Genomic DNA, 16239 nt, shown 5'->3' with positions numbered 1-16239 from the left:
CTCCGGGCTCCTCTTGGAGTGTAGAGTTCTGGCAAAAGTCATCTGAGTTTTTTCTCATATGCAGCTCACCAACATTCAGTTGCATGAATGTGAGTGAGGATCTACATTCTCTAGCATGGTTTCTAGATGCTAGAACACTTTCAGGTGAGATTTCTCAATGCTGCCGGTTGCGGCAGGTCACAACCATTCGCATTGAGCCTGTGTGTGATCACTTATCTGGGGTGGATGACATCTGGGATATGTGTATTCCGCCAGACAGCCACACACACTGGGAACTTAGGTGTGATTTGATGGGGCATCCTGGGAGGGTGAGAGGGAAGAGCTGGCCACAGCCTCACTTACAACTGAATAGGTAGTGTCTTGTCCCCAGGGTGGCAAAACCCCTGTAGTGATGCTGGAGCCAGTGCAGAATGGCCACGACCTCTGTGCACTTCAAAAGTCTCTTTTTGAAGTCTCCCCTACTTCAACAGCCCAACTGTGTACACTTCTGGACTTGTGACTACTCTACAAGGAAGAAGGACTGCTGTGCTGCTGAAGGACTGCCACTCTGCTGAACTGCAGTTTTTAGACTCCTGCCTTGCTGTGCTGCCCTTTTGCATGCTGCTCTCTCTTGTCTGGGTGAGAAGGACTGGACCTGCACCACTTGAACCCAGAGGGACTCCACAGTCTAGCTAGATGGCCACCTGATCTGACGTTACAGGGAGATAAAAGCCTTCAAACCCCTCCCCTCCACCACCTGGACTCTGTCATCTGTGAATCTACCCTGTGAAGTGGTACAACTCCAGTCCAAGACCCTTGGATGTGGGCCTTTGGTGTCTGCTCAAGCAGAACTGACCCATCCTCTGCAGTAGGAGCAGATCTGATGCATCACAGCTGTTGTGAGGAACAGAATCAGCACATCACAGCTACTGCATGGGTCAGAACCAATGTAAACAGACTTGCATTGCCACTACATCTTGCATCTTGGAACTGGTGCATCAACTTCAGAATTGCCACTGTGATGCCCAGCACAAGGCCCTCACAACCTCTGGTGATACTTTCCAGGAGTCAGTCCATGTTTGGGTAGAAGAATGACTTTCATGAGTGTGTATCTGGTTTGTTCTTCTACGTCTAAGGTCAGAAGTGTATCCCTCCCCACTGGAAGCATATGCTTCCACAGGCCACCCCCCTGTGCTCCTCTGGGATCTTGTGTAGTTTCTGGGTCACCTAATAAAAGGAAAAACATTTAACTCTGTCCCACCACATAACGGGGTACCAGGTTTTTGGTTATACAGACCTTTTTGTTTCCTTCAGACACCAAGGGTATGGCACCATTATTGCTGGACTCTGCTTGCCTACCTCTTATGTTCAGCTCTCTCAGGTTCCATTCATGAGCCATTTTCCTATCCTCATCCTTCATGGCTAGGTGCTTTTCTTCCATTTTAAGGTGGGCCATCTGTAGCCTGAATGTCCTCTCTGCCCGTCCTGTCTGCCAGCTCCTTTGAGGACAGGCCATGCAAGGAGACACTGCTTCCTACCCTCCTACACTGAAGGCTGTATTTTAGGGCAGATGTCCAGATCCTGCTCCTCCACCTCATCCCCCTCATTTCCATCCTCTGTGTTTACCATCAACTGGTGGACAGTTGTTGAGGCCCTCAGAGCTTTCTGAAGCCCCAACAATTTTGGTGCCTTTCTTCATTTGCAGCCCTTTTCCTTAGAGAACTGTTTGAGCTCAGCCACCATATAACTTCCCTGATTGGCCAGCCCAAACTCCATTACTGCAGGTATTATTTCAGACACTCCAGTGCCAATAAGAATGGATTAGGGAAAAATGAAAAAAGAGCCAATCGGAGAAAAAAAAACTCAAAATGGTTTTGAATTATTTATATGGGATGATGGTATGACAGAAAATTACTGTATGGCACTGCAAAAACACACATCTGAATCCTAACCGCTGAACACAAGTGTAAGAAATTAGGTTACTGGCTGAGGGTGTGAAGCAGCAACCACAATCCTCGTCAGGGTGAAGTCACTAGCAAACCCTAAATTAACCTGTGATCAACCCTCGGGTAGATTGGCAAAGAGCAGTCAGGCTTAACTCACAGCCATTGTATAAAGTATTTTAGCAAAACCTCAAACAGTTATACAATGAAACACACCACAAAAGGGTCCCACCGCAGTTTAGGAAAAGAGAGTAATTTTTAATACATTGAACAAGAATAAAACAACAAGAATCCAATCAGTAGAATTGGAGATATGCATGCTTACAGATTTCAGTAAATATAGCACCAAAAATCATGAAGCGACAACTGTGGATACTGTGTACATCTGGTCGTGTCGCCTAGGACAAAGTCACAAGTTCGGGCTGCTCACAATGGAACACAGGCAGGCTAGAGGGACCCAATTAAGTCAGCTTAATTTATAGATAATTTATTTTTGTAGAAAACATTTATTGTTTTGAAACGACAAACAACTTCCAAGAACACTGCATACCTCACAAAGACAGAATTAATTGTCTTCAACCTTGCATTATAATACCAGTCCCAGCCATTGCCTACATTTTGTAGTATCACACACAAGTCCCAAGGAGAGATAACTAACCCACAAGTCCATGGTGATCCCACCAATTCCCCCACACCCTTGGAATTTCTTGGGACATCCCCTAACTTTGTAAATCAGTTCCTTGAGTTTCCCATACCAGTCCATGCCCCCTTTACATGCCTCTAGGGGAGGTGCTGCAGTGGATGTCCGGTGACTGCCTACATCTCATTTGGTGAACAGGGTGCCCAACCCAACCAGTGACCTGTGTCCACAGGGTCTGCCCTTGTCCACCATAATGTTCAAGAGAGTGATGCATAGCTGCAAATCAATGGGGGTCCCTGTAACTACTGAAATGGTCCCTAGGCTGGCCACCAAATAGGTTTGTATGATGGGACAGCTCCACAACACATGGAAAAAATCACCAAGTGGACCACAACACCTGTGGTATTGAGGGAAGTCACAAAGACCTGCCCGCCCCATCCTAGGGGTTTTAGGTACGCCTGTTGGTAAAGTCTGGCAGACATAGCCAAAGTCTGAGGTGCCATACATGCGTCCCTTCAGTCAGCCTCATCCACTTTGCCAACCCAACCCTCCCACTTCTATCTCAGAACATCAAGGGTCACAGGGGAATGTGCCACCAGTGAGCGATAGATATGGGACACCTTCCCCTTGCCTAGGTGAACCATTAGAAGTTTACATTCCAAAGGGCTGTGTTCTGGAACATCACACAATGCAGTGTGGTAGGAGGAGAGGGTGTGTTAGAGTTGCAAATATCTAAAGAACTGGGAGGAAAACATGCTAAAGTCTGTTCTAAGGTCTTCAAAGGAACTCATGTGATCACCTGTCCTTATGTGTCCAAGCTTTGAAATCCCTATGTTGTTCCACCCACGGAAGCCTTCCAATGACACCATTTGACCCAACCATATGCCCTCCCATTGTCAGGTCTCTCGAGTAAGCCTGCAGTGTCACCCCGTCCAGCAGCCGAGGCAATGCATCAGTTCCTCGGAGCTGCGAGGCTGCGATGCGAGGTTCTGCATTGTTGTTGAGGATCTCATCAATGAGGACTTGCAGTGCAAAGTCCAGCATCGTGAGTGTGGTGTGCAGTCAAGGTGATATGCTGGGTTCAAGGGTGTTGGAGCCTTCTGTCCCTGAGGCTCTAATCTAGAGGCTAGCCAACTAGCCCTCACAGTCACTTTGGAGTCCTGGGTTCAACAGATGCAATTCTAGTCCTTATATCTCAGATAAGACGGCAGCAGGCAGCAGGTCAGCACAGCTAGGTAGCAGTCCAGCCAGGCAGTAATACAGCAGCACAGCAGTCCTACTTCCTGGAAGAATATCCGCAGGTCCAGAAGTGTACTGAAGAGTTGGTGTCTGAGGTCCAATATTATTCCCTGGTTGAAGTGGGAGAAACCTCTAGAGGTGGAAGTCTCCAAGCATTCTGTCTTCCTTGGATCGAGATCAACTACAGGGGGTATGAAGCCCTTTGTATGGAGGCAGGACGCAGCCTATTCAAGTGTAAATAGGGCTGTGCCCAGCTCCACCCTTCCATCCTGGTAGTGACGGATCATCCAGGCACACCTATGCTCTCTACTGTGTGTGGCTGTCTAGGATGAATACATAAGGCCCAACTGGCAACTAAAACCAGTCATGTGAACGAGAAACAGCCTGCAGGCACTAAATGACTAAGGCAGGACACTGCAAACTTTCTACAAGTGGCATTTTCAAAGTTATAATTTAACATACAACTTCACCATGCAAGAGGATTTTGTATTACAATTCCAAAGACACCAAACATGAACTGATTGTCTGCTTCCATTTTGAAATTTTAACTTGTTAAATCTAATAAGGTAACTCCACTGTTAGCCTATGGGAGATGTAGGCCTTGCATTAGACAAAAAAACTAAAAAGGATATGCCCCACTGTTTAAATACACTACACCCTGCCCTTTGGGCTGTCCAGAGCTTACACTAGGGATGGCTTACATGTATTAAAAAGGAAGGTTTTGGCCTGAAAAAAGTTTAATTTTGCAAGGCTGTAATGGCAGTTTAAAATGGACTGCAATGACAGACCACAGATATGGTTGAAAGGCCAACGTAAGTGGGTGGCACAATAAGTGTTGCAGGCTCACTAGTAGCATTTAATGTACAGGCCCTCGGTACATGTATTACCACTTTCCCAGGGACTTATAAGTAAATGAAATATGCCACTTGGTTATAAGCCACTCCTACCATGTTTAGAGGAGCGAGCACAAGCACTTTAGTACTGGTTAGAAGTGAGTAAAGGGCACAGAGGCCTAAGGTCAGCAAAAATGAACACAACCAGAAAGTGGAAGTTAATGACAAAATGTATAGGCTATGACACTACAGAGAGGGTCATGTCTAACAGGGTGGTTGCTCTCCATCCCCAGAGTTGCACCTTTGTGTAAGAATGAAAAAGGGAAGGTACTTTCAGGCCCAAAAGTGGGTGGAAGTGAGTCCTGACTAGTTAGATAAGCAGCTTAGTTTTTTAGGTGGTGTCTGAGGACATGCAATCCATAGGAGAGTGACTGATGGCCGTCAGTTCTGAGATGGTATTTGAGATGTTATCCTACAAATGAACAACAATCTCTTCATCCTTTGCTGCAGTGGAAGCCACAAAGATGGCTACTTGCAGGAAGAGTGGATTCTCTCCCAGGATTGAACTACATCCCTTACTTGTGGATGGTATGGCATCATCATCTGGGTACCTGTCCCCAGGTGCTGCAAGTAAAAGGAGATGTAAATGAGTGATGAAATTAATGTCAGAACACAGATGCCACTACAACTAAGACAGATGGGACATTACAATGTAATGTAATTGTATATGTTTCTTGATATGTGCCCTTACACATAAAACATGATATGGTAAGATATTGCCAACAAAAGCCCAGAATGCTTGCTGTGTAGACAGACCCCCAGATGTCAACTACTAAACAGCTGTCTTTTAGGATAGTCGTGGGCATGTCTCCATTGATGCAAGAGCTGCAGAAAAGAATTATATCACTGAGGAGAATTGTGATAGGTGTAACAAATGACATCAATTTTGAAAAATTGAGAAAATTATAAATAGACATTAGTGAGAAATAACAAAAGGGTGAAGTAATGGATATAGATGGCACCATATGTCTTGCAGTCACAGACTTACCTGATCAGCGGAAGGTAAAAGGCCAAAATCGGGCTTGAACAATATCCTCAGATATAATCTCATGGGTGAGGCTCAGTGCTGACTCAAGATACCTTTGTATCACTGCCAGCTTTGAGACTAAAACATACAAAGTATTGTATTATCCCCCCCACACATTGTACGAATGTATGGGAACATGTTAGTGTTACAAATTAAATAAACATGTGATGACTCCTCTTATGGAAGATAACTATTGAGAAAATCCTGCCAGTCATAGGTAGACATCGACATGACACATTAAATGTTAGGGACTGTGACAAAGAATTTATAATTCTAAGACTATCTACAATGAGGGGATGTGTGGATTTAGTGGGTGACAGAAGACATATAGAAGCATTTACCAATGAAGTAGCAACATTTGAAATAGTAAATTGCAACATTTGAACACCAGCACCTGGACTGTAAGTTCACCCATTGAGCCTGTTAGTGAGACTTGCTGAACATGGGGCCACGTTATGTTATAGAATCACATTGTTTATAGCCTAACACATGTACAGACGAAGAGTTGCTAACACAAATCACAACGGACATGGAAGTAGACTTACCAGGCTCTACTATCAATCTGTTGTCTGGTGAAGTCAGAGCAACATTGTAGGAAGTTGTGTTAGGGGGCACAGGGGTTTACGACATGGGACCTTCAAAGACAAAAATGGCATGATAGGGATGAGCATATTTCAGGCTGATTCATGTACAGTATAAGTATGCAATCAGCCCTCCAGACAATCTAAATTAATGGCAGTGTTGACCTATGACAATGCAAGAAATACATTATGAAGAGCGTGTTTGTGACACTGATAGCTGTGAGTCTAATAATAGACTGAACTGAGGGCATACACTGAGGTGTGCTGCCTGGTTATCGCCCTGCCACAAGATGGGCTAATATTGCTCCAGCAGTAGCTGTTAATGCACTAGACATGAGTCTATAGAAAGAAAAATGATAACGCGTTATTAAATCAGTTTTTACTCTAAATGGTGGGTTGACTGTTTGAACAATGTGTGAGATCTGTCCTTATCTGAGAGAGGGAAGATAGGTGAGGATAGTGTGACATGAGTGAGAAGTTATAATGTAATTAAAATGCAGATAGATGTGCTCTGCACTTACATGGGGTGCTTTGCTCCAATATGGCCTGACATTCGATTCCCCGAAACAGATAGGTTGCATAGTGTTAGACCTGGCATCTTTGGCGTGGTCTTCCCTGTCTTTTTACCTCTGCTTCCCATGTTTTGACTGTGTGCAGGACCCTTTTTTCTGATTTTGGTACTCTGGGCACATTACCACTGCTGACCAGTGCTAAAGTGCAAGTGTTCCCTGTGTTAAATATATGTGTAACTAGCTTTTCCATGGTTGGCACATCTTATTTACTAGTAAGTCCCTAGTATAGTGCACTAGAGGTGCCCAGGGCCTTTTAATCAAATGCTACTGGTGTGCTTGCAGCACTGGTTGTGCCACCCACATAAGTAGCCCTGTAAACCTGGTTCAGACCTGCCACTGCAGTACATTTGTTAGCAGTTGTCAATTTTAAACTGCCAATCCACCCTCAAAGACGTCCTCTGCCAACACCTGGACTCGCTGCTGAGACTTCTTCCCTGCCAAGTGGTGCCTAATCCAGTCCCTGAGCCCTTGAAAGGAGAAGCAGGTGGAAAAAACAAAGAAGACCAAGTAAACCAACTTTGGACGACACCTGCAACTGAAGCCGTGGTCCTCGTTTGAGTGTGATGACCCCGAAGGCCCGATACCGCTGCTGCGTCTCTGAAGTCCGCAACTCCGTGGAAGTCCCCACACCACGCTGTGAATGCCTGATACTGACTCTGCCGGAAGTCGGCAGATCCAAAGCTTCACACCGACAGAGCCTCACCTCCACCTCTCCGCAGCAAGGACAATACGGCTCTTCGTGATGCCTTTGCTCCTTTGCTCTACAACACAGGAACTGACCCGTGCACCTGCTTGTTTACTCATTTTCACAGGGTACTGTACCTGGGGGGTCCATGTGACTCAGTGACCAGTGCCATTAGCATCGGATTGTGGGAATGTCTCTTTCACAACGCCGCAATATCACCAATTCAAAGCATTTGTGTTTCTAAGTGCTATATTGAAGATTAATCTTTAAAAATTCATAACTTGACCTGTGTAGGTTGGATTTTTGTCATTTTAGTCTTGTTTTGCTCTAATAAATATTGGCTATTTTTCCAACCTGCTGTTGAGTAATTTTGTACTGATTTTGCTGTATTACTGTGTGTGTTGTCATAAATACTTTACACATTTCGACTTGTGACAAGCATCCAAGTGGCGAGTGGGGGTTAATTTGGTGTGTTTCTACTTAATCCTGACTAGAGTGAGGGTCCTTGCTTGGGCAGGGGGTAACCTGACTGCCAACCAAAGACCCAATTTCTAACATATAGCAGGTCAGGGTGACTGATGGAGAGGATACATTAATCAAGAGGTGTGACACGAAGACATGACTAGGGTCTGCCTCCAAGAAGAACCATTGTTACCTGTATCCTGGAAAATTTGTCCTTCACCCACTGCCTGACACCTTCATTTCCCTCACGGTGAGAACCTCCACCCCAAACCGTTCATGGATTCTGTAAGGTCCTGCCACATGGTTACATTCTCCAATCCACCCATGGCGTGTGAACAAAGACCATGTACTTCCCTGAGTCCTCTTCAGTGAAATTCTTCTTTGTCTTCAGTGGGGTTTTCTGAATCCTGGAGACTCTGGTTGAGAGTTGGAGTTTTGTCTTTGGCAAGATCATGCAGTTCAACTGAAGGTGGGCAGACTCCAAAGATTGGCTGTATTTAAGTACTTACAAAGTTAATGGCTGTTCTGGAATATGTGTGATTTTGTTGAGGAACACATTGTTTCCCCTATTCTTTTCCATCCCTTTTTGTATGTATCAGAGAACGAGACCTCTGCCTACAGGTGTACACATGAGAACCCAGTCATAAAGAAACTAGTAGCAACCTTACAGTCATAAATTCAGTAGTATATGTCTCTTGCCCCTCATGGAAGGTAATGGAGACATGTACTCCTACTCCTGGTAAATCTCCACCAGAAGTTAGTGACTATCATTAAGATGGAGATTTCTGCCAAGGCGTTAGTGGAAATCTATGTGTGTGGAGATCTTCACACATAGATTTTCCTAAATATACAGGGTCCAATATCCCTGCTTTCTTAATGATCCTGTCTAATACTATAAATCTGACTAAGTAGTCAAGATTTTGACTTGTTTTTCACCTCATATCAGAAAATAAAGAGTCTAATGGTAATGAAAGTTAAAACAGTACTACTCATTTCTCTTAAAGTTATATTCAAAGTTGTTGACAGGATTGAATTTATAATTTTGCTGTGGTTGTCTTGAGTTATTCCATTTTGGCATGAAGTAAACCGTAGTCCTGGTAACTGTAATTTCATTACTCGGGGCCATATTTATGATTTTTGGCAAAAGACAGCATTGTGTCAGAAAAAGACATGCTGTTTTGAGGCATTTCCTTGCCCCATGGATGTGCTGTATTTATGGGATGGCACACCATGGGGCAAGGACCAAATATGCATAACAAATTCTGAAGCACCGGTGTCAGGAATAATACAAGGTGCTGCAATGCAGGTACTCTTTACGTCACAAAAGTGATATGTGTCATAAAGGACCTATACGTGTCACAAATCAGTATTGCATCAGTGCTTTGAGTCACAGGAGCTATAAAAAATGACACAATCAACACATCAATACTCCAAAACTACTGAAAAGCATGGAAGGAGAAAAGAAAAAACTGTCCAAGAACCTTAATGTAGCCATGAGGACCGGAGGAGGATCTGATGTCAGGAGTACTTGCATGCATTGGAAGAGCAGGTATTATCCCTCATTCCAAAATAGTTGGTAGCAGGAGTGGAAGAGCTAGACCGAGGTGAGGTGAAGGACTAGGAAGAACTACTGGGTGCATCAAAACAAGGAAGCATATATTAGCAAACTGTCAACACTGTGACTTGAATGTCATCGGGCAAGATATGCCAAAGTGTACTGTAATGTAAAATGAGCCAACATGTTCTTGTAGAGCAGAGGACTTCAAACTCGGGGGTGGGCCCCCCTAGGGGGTGCTCAAGTGATCCCGGGGGGGCAGCAGACTCTGGCCAAAAGAAGCATTATACATATAACAAGCCTTTGTTTTAAGCAGAAGCATGTTATTGCATTTTTTTTAAAAAGGTAACAGTACTTAACTACAATGTTTCAGTAGGTCTAGACATATTTAAACATCGTTATAAAATAATTTAGAAAAATTCTGAGGGGGGCCCAATGATTTTTATTTTTCAACTGGGGAGCACGGCATTAAAACGTTTGGAGACCACTGTTGTAGAGGGTCAATGTGTCATCCGAGAGGATCTCCAGTTGCTGAGGAGGTGTATGCACTGCAAGTAGTATCACTCAAATAGCCACATGTACAGTTTGATGCAAATTACCTGATGTGCTTGGGGAGGTTGTCCCAGGTGTAGGCTGACATGTATGAGAACACCCTACCTCCTAGCATGATCAAGTGGATATTGGGGGTGTGGGTGAGTGTAACTGATGCATAGTGGAGGTTCATGATTGGTTAGTGGTAGCAAAGACGGTATGTGTACTAAGTGGGTCTCTGGTAGTGTAGTGCTTTGTAGGTGTGGTTGAGGATCTTGAACTGTCAGTGTGTCTGAAAGGTGAGGCAATGTAATCTTCTGAGGTGAAGTGTGATGTGTATGTCATCAGTGTAAGACATGAAGTACAGTCCCTGGGTCTGAATTATGATTGCAAGAGGAGTCATCTACATGTCCAACCGAGTGGAGCAGAGTAAAGTGACTTGCTGGACTCTAGAGATGAGTCATTTGGGTTCTGAGGGAATGGAGTGAGCATAAGCTGTTGCATACTGCCAATTATGAAGGAGGCAAATCACTTCAGAGATGTTCCTTAGTTCTTAGAGCTGGGCAGACTGGAGTTGATTGTGCATTTTAGAAAACTACAGGATTCTCCAGTCAAATTTGGATTTTGGCTTGTGCAAGCTCTTACGCTTACATGCAGTACAGTGCAGCCTGCTGTGTAGTGTTGTGCAGATGTTGCGAAAGATGAACCTTAGAGTCCAATAATGAACAAATTGCATGTAAGATACCACAGTAGGGAAGCTTGATGTGTAGTGTTGTGTGAAAGGCAGAGTGCAGCAGAGTGTGAGGTTTAATATTAATTGAAAGGTCAGTGCTGGGCCACGAACAGATGGCTAGCACAAATGCAGGCACCCTTGCTACATGATGCAATGGTCTCCACAGTGGCACTTAAAAGCCAGATTTTCAACAGTGCAAGCAGACAGCAGAAACATGTCAAATGTAGCCCATTTTGCACTCACTCTTTCAGGCAGGGCAGCAAGCTGCCAAGCTGTGTTGCATTGTCAGGAATTTAGACAAATTGGCCCTGTAGGGAACACTTAGGTTGTGTGAGCAAAGTAAAGGTATTGGCTCGTGAAAGTAGCACTAGTGCAACATGGCTATATACACTTGTAAAAACATATGTTCCACATTTGCCTGTGTGCTTAAAAACAAATAAGAATACTGTTTCAATATTACAGAAATTGCTTATGTCATAATGAATCATGAAATCCTCTAAGCATACTTCTATTTTTTTCTAGAAGAATAAACAACTCCTCCTGGAGATCAGCCTGTCTGTGATGCCCAACCTGTTGCCCCTGGATGAAGACACCTTTCAACAGCTCCTGGACAAATTTTACAATTCTCCTCTGGAACTTGTAAGGGAAGACAATGTTCTTGGGTCTCCTGGTGAACCGACACACACTGGGCATGGACCATCAACTAACTACATCATAGCTGAGGACTCTGAGAACCCCCAATTTGCTTTTTAACAGTGAGTGGTAAGAGCACAGCAGTGTATGGCTGATGCGATCTGGTTCGGGGATGGAGGTCAGAGCAGGCTGTCTCAAAGGAGTCCGTAAGTGTCATAGCCCTACTGAGGGGTTATCAAGGGCTATCATAGACACCTACTCTTGGCTCCATAGGATTGATGAGTACATAGCGGATATCCCTATTGTCATAATGCAGAAGGAACGACAACACCAGCCTTCCTCATCTGATACCAATGAAGGTGTCAGACGACTGGGAGTCATTAATACAGCCGTTGAGTCTCTGGAGCCCAATATAAACTCCTTCATAGCAACAGCAAGTGCTCTGAATAGCAACATTGTTGTTTTGTGGGCTAACCAGTAAACCCATTCACATCTTCTACCTCTGATGTGTGTGCCTGAGACTACTAACATCTCTCAGCTGCCTCCCATTTACACACCAAAACTTCCAGGGAAGGCAGAGCATGCATCAGAGGATAAAGATGTAGACTTCTCCAGTTTCCAAAGAAGAATATTATGATTAACATTTGTGAACGCCTCTGGCCAGTTTTCCTATCTGTCTTGTATACAACATCATGTCACCCTCTTTGTAGACCAGGACAGTACTCTTTGTTTGTGCTGCACTTTATTTTGTCCACTTGACCCCCTTAATATTATGCAACACCTGATAATGGCAATGTTTTCCTCCTTAATAATCTCACTGCACGCCTGCAATGGGTTGTAACAAGTGTAAACTAATGTATTTTTACACATAATACCTATTTGATTTTACATATGTGTTTGTAAAACTTTCTAAGAATAAATCTGCTCACATTTTGCAATGGATTTTGAATTTTGGAAAGCATATTGAGATTTGTATGGTTGTTCCTCAAAGGTCTACAAACATATGGTAAATATAACCCTCAATGTTACTTCTGTTATTCTGAAGAAGAGAGAGCCAAACTTAATTCCACATGCTACCATTATATGTGCATATGCACCAATTACACCCATTGCAATGTTATGCTGAGCAATGTGTACCTTACTACTGTCATGTTGGGGTGTATCAACAAGATGCATTTTCTTCATAGACACACAGTGAGAACTTTCTGCCCAATTACACACAACATTACCACCTATGATTGGGAAGTGTGAGACATATGAGCTCAAAAAACTGTAACAAATGTCAGCACCAAATGTTGCAATGTAAATATTGCATCATTTCCAGATGTTAAAACATCACTATTCACAAAACAACATAATCAATAATCCAAACTCTGGATAGTTGTACAAATACTGGCCAGGTAGCCATGCCCATTGTCCTCATGGACTAGCATTGTACTTGTGCTGCAGAAGGATGCCTTTTGTTGCTGTGTGACAGAATGGCCTCACATATGTTGAGTGTGAGTGCATCCACATATCAAATCATTTGCACATACAAGTTTAGCAGTGAAAGACCAGTATTTCTGCTACACCTTCCCATGAAAGGGGTAAACGGGAGACATATGTGAAAGCATTTTTGTTGTTGGATTTTTCTAAGTGGGCTGCATTATGTGGCACACTAAGCAATAATAAATTCCAATTAGGATGGATGTTGTCTAGACAGGTGTCACTTTCTCCACTATTAAAATCCAGACACAGTGCAGACCTCCTTGCACAATGTGCAAGGGTGTTAATGTTAGTGCTATGCAGCACTTCAGGTCACAATGCAGACAGGGAGCAACATTCTGTAATAAAAAAGTGAAAGTAAACCCTTGTATACTCACTCCTTTTCATTTAGGGTGCTATAGTAGGAGGCTACCTGTGTTGTGCTGTTTGTAATCTCACTTTCTAAGCCCCGCTTTCAGTGTCTAACGTATGGAAATGGTTCCATACAGAACTCAAGCCTGAGAAAGACGTATGGTTGTCCAGAGATCTCTTACGAAGCAACATATACCAGCAATGAGCGCAGGACAATTTGTATATCATGTATTCTACTGGCCTAACACACTAATACCAACTTTTGGCAAATAAACAACTTCCAATTACAGATGAATGATACATTTAATAATGTTGAAAAGTAGAAAAGTACTATCTACAAAAATGAATTAACCCTACCAATCCTTCACTAACTATCTTTAACACTAGATGTACAAACTTATCTAACTTTTAACCAATCTTATACACTATTCACACATAACGTGGTAAATATCCATTCCCTATCTGCAGGAGGCAGGCCCTCTATGTAGTGTGTAAAATTGGCACACTGTGCAGGGGGTCCAGGCAACCACATGTAGGTTTCCAGAGGTAAAAACTAGATCACCTAATGCTCTAATTTTTGAAGCAGCTGGGTTGAACATTTAGACCAATCTTAGAGAAGTGCAAAGCATTTGTTGTACTCATAGTATCAATCATGCAACTCACACACTCAAAACAATAGCTTGAGACCAATTAAAACAAATACTTCAGATATTTATATAAATTTTAAGACCAAGATCATCAAAATTGTATAAGTACTTTTGAAGATAGTGGTTTTTTGAAGTTTTAATAAAAGCGGTCTTTCTGTGCCTAGTTACGCACCATAGGAATCAATAGGCAGTCACTTTTAAAAATGCATATAAAATCACACATTTGTTTTACCAGGTTCCGCTTTTGCAGGTTGGTCAAGGTTGTTGGTGGGAACATTGTGGCAGCTGGAGAAGTTCAGGTGGCTCCCGGTTCCAGTGGAAGCAACAGTGGAAAGTCTCTTGGAGCTGGTGCAGGGCCACTGAAGGGAACCACTTGGAAAAGGTCTGTTCTTGCAGGCTTCAAGGTGGTACCTTGGGGTCCCCTTGGACTGTCAAGATCACAAGGGGTGAGGGACCTTTGGGGCACAGCTGGCTCTTTGTTGTAGGGCACAGGATGGTCGGGTGCAGAGCGAATCCATGAGCCAGAGGTTGTGCGCAAAGGTGCCCTTTTGATCTGGAGGTAGGTCTCTTTGAAAGTCACTTACAGGATAACTGGAACACTCTGGCAGAAGGTCCATGCTGTTCCTGAAGTTTCTCAACTAGGGCTTCCTCCTGGTCCTCCTGGTCCTTTTTCAGCTTTGTGAAAGCTGTTTTTCCTGGTGTTCAATGTCAGTTGATCAGTACCCAAGGTATTAACATGATTCAGACACTGGAAAGCGCAGTGCCACCAAACTTGGCACACTTGTGGGGTTTGTCGCCTTGGCCATCAGTGGTTTGTTGGGTCTGGCTGCAGCTTATGGTTCAGGAGATACGAGCCAGTCAGTGAAGTGACCCTTACTGGGTTGTTGGTCCTTGGGTTGTTGCAGAGTGGTACCTTCACTCTGGAGGGAGTTCTTGGGTGATTGGTGAAGGCTGGAGGTCCTCTGGATTTAATGAGGACAGTCCAGTGTCCAGCTTCTCCAGAGCAGCGATTGTCTGGTCCTGGGTGCAGCAGTCAGGGTGCCTTTTTCTGACACGGCAGGTTCATAGTTATCGTATCTTGGTTCTTCGTTGTGCTGGTCTTCTTTGTGTCCTTTGAATCTGATTTCATGGTCTATGGATGCCCATTAAATACTGAATTTAGTGGGCATTTTAGGAGGAACCTTGTAGGGTCCTATGGGACACTTACCCTTTGGTGGCTACACCTACTACAGTGACCACTTCCTGTGGGAAGTGTCACTTCCTTAAACCTAATTGGCTATTTTCTTTCCATCAAAGATGAAGGAAAATTAACTGGAAGGTCCACCTTACAGGCAACACCTTAGGGGAGGTGCATGCTAGGTGGGGCCACTCCTCCGACCCTTTGGGTGGTTTTCCACCTTTGCTCCCGCCAAAAGTGGGGGTTTGCAAAGGGGGAGGCCTGCTGCTACCAGCAGACCTGGAATCGAGTTTCAAGAGCGGTAAGCCCTTTGAAGTTCACTGCCAGGGCGGTGCACATTCCTGAGGGAGGAGGTGTTAGCTCCTCCACCCAGGAAGGACATTGTTTTACAAACCAGAGAGACAGGGCTCTCCCCCAAGCTTTCTATATTGGCTGTCTGGAGGTGGCCAGCTGGATAGAACCAGTCAGCAACCATGCCAGGATAGTTAACTTTTGCATGGGGCACCTCTTAGGTGAGCCCTGGATACATTTAGGGATAAATCCAATACTGGCCCTAGTTTGGATTTATCATTCTGAGCTGTTTGATACCAATGTGGCTCGGAAACTCGTGTTGACCAGTGTCCAGCAAATGTATTAATATGGCTGCTCTGTTTACTCACTATGTGCCAGGTTTGGTAAGGACACAGTGGGGGCATATTGCTCATGTAGCTATGCCCTCACATATAATATGGAGCACCCTGCCTTAGGCTGTGAGGCCTGCCCTGAGGGGTGCCTTACCCATAGCAACTGCAGTGTATGGTGGACAGGGAACACAGGCAGTGTGCCATGTTGAGTTTGTGTTTTAGGTTAGGACACTCAGCCTGCAATGGCAGTCCTGGGTACATCTGGATGCATGGACCTAGAGGGTGGCACAATCAGTGCTGCTGCCCTCAGGGACTTACCCATAGTATCACATGCCCTGGGCACATAGGTACCCTATTTACTAGGAAATTATAGTGGTAGTTAAGGGTGTATCCACTTGTGCCAATGCATCACAACAGTTTTAAGGAAAGAGCTCTGGCCCAGGAAACCTGGTTAGCAGAGGCCCTGGGCACTACAACTTCTAG

At 44.2% G+C, this 16239-nt stretch overlaps 1 long non-coding RNA gene across 3 annotated transcripts in view; it reads right to left on the bottom strand.

The window, feature by feature from the left end:
- LOC138285675 (uncharacterized) overlaps positions 1-16239 on the bottom strand; it is a 251710-nt gene that overhangs the window by 51270 nt on the left and 184201 nt on the right. For 2 of the 3 annotated variants that reach the window (XR_011201629.1, XR_011201627.1), the window contains exon 6: positions 6267-6356. The exons of the other annotated variant lie outside the window; for it this stretch is intronic. This is a non-coding gene — a long non-coding RNA (uncharacterized lncRNA). The remainder of the gene's footprint in view (positions 1-6266; positions 6357-16239) is intronic. 3 annotated transcript variants of the gene reach the window in all.

The sequence above is a fragment of the Pleurodeles waltl genome, chromosome 3_1 (assembly GCF_031143425.1).
Source record: "Pleurodeles waltl isolate 20211129_DDA chromosome 3_1, aPleWal1.hap1.20221129, whole genome shotgun sequence".
Classification (NCBI taxonomy): Eukaryota; Metazoa; Chordata; class Amphibia; order Caudata; family Salamandridae; genus Pleurodeles; species Pleurodeles waltl.
The sequence above is the reverse complement of the archived record's forward strand: the minus strand, read 5'-3'. Positions and strand labels throughout refer to the sequence as shown.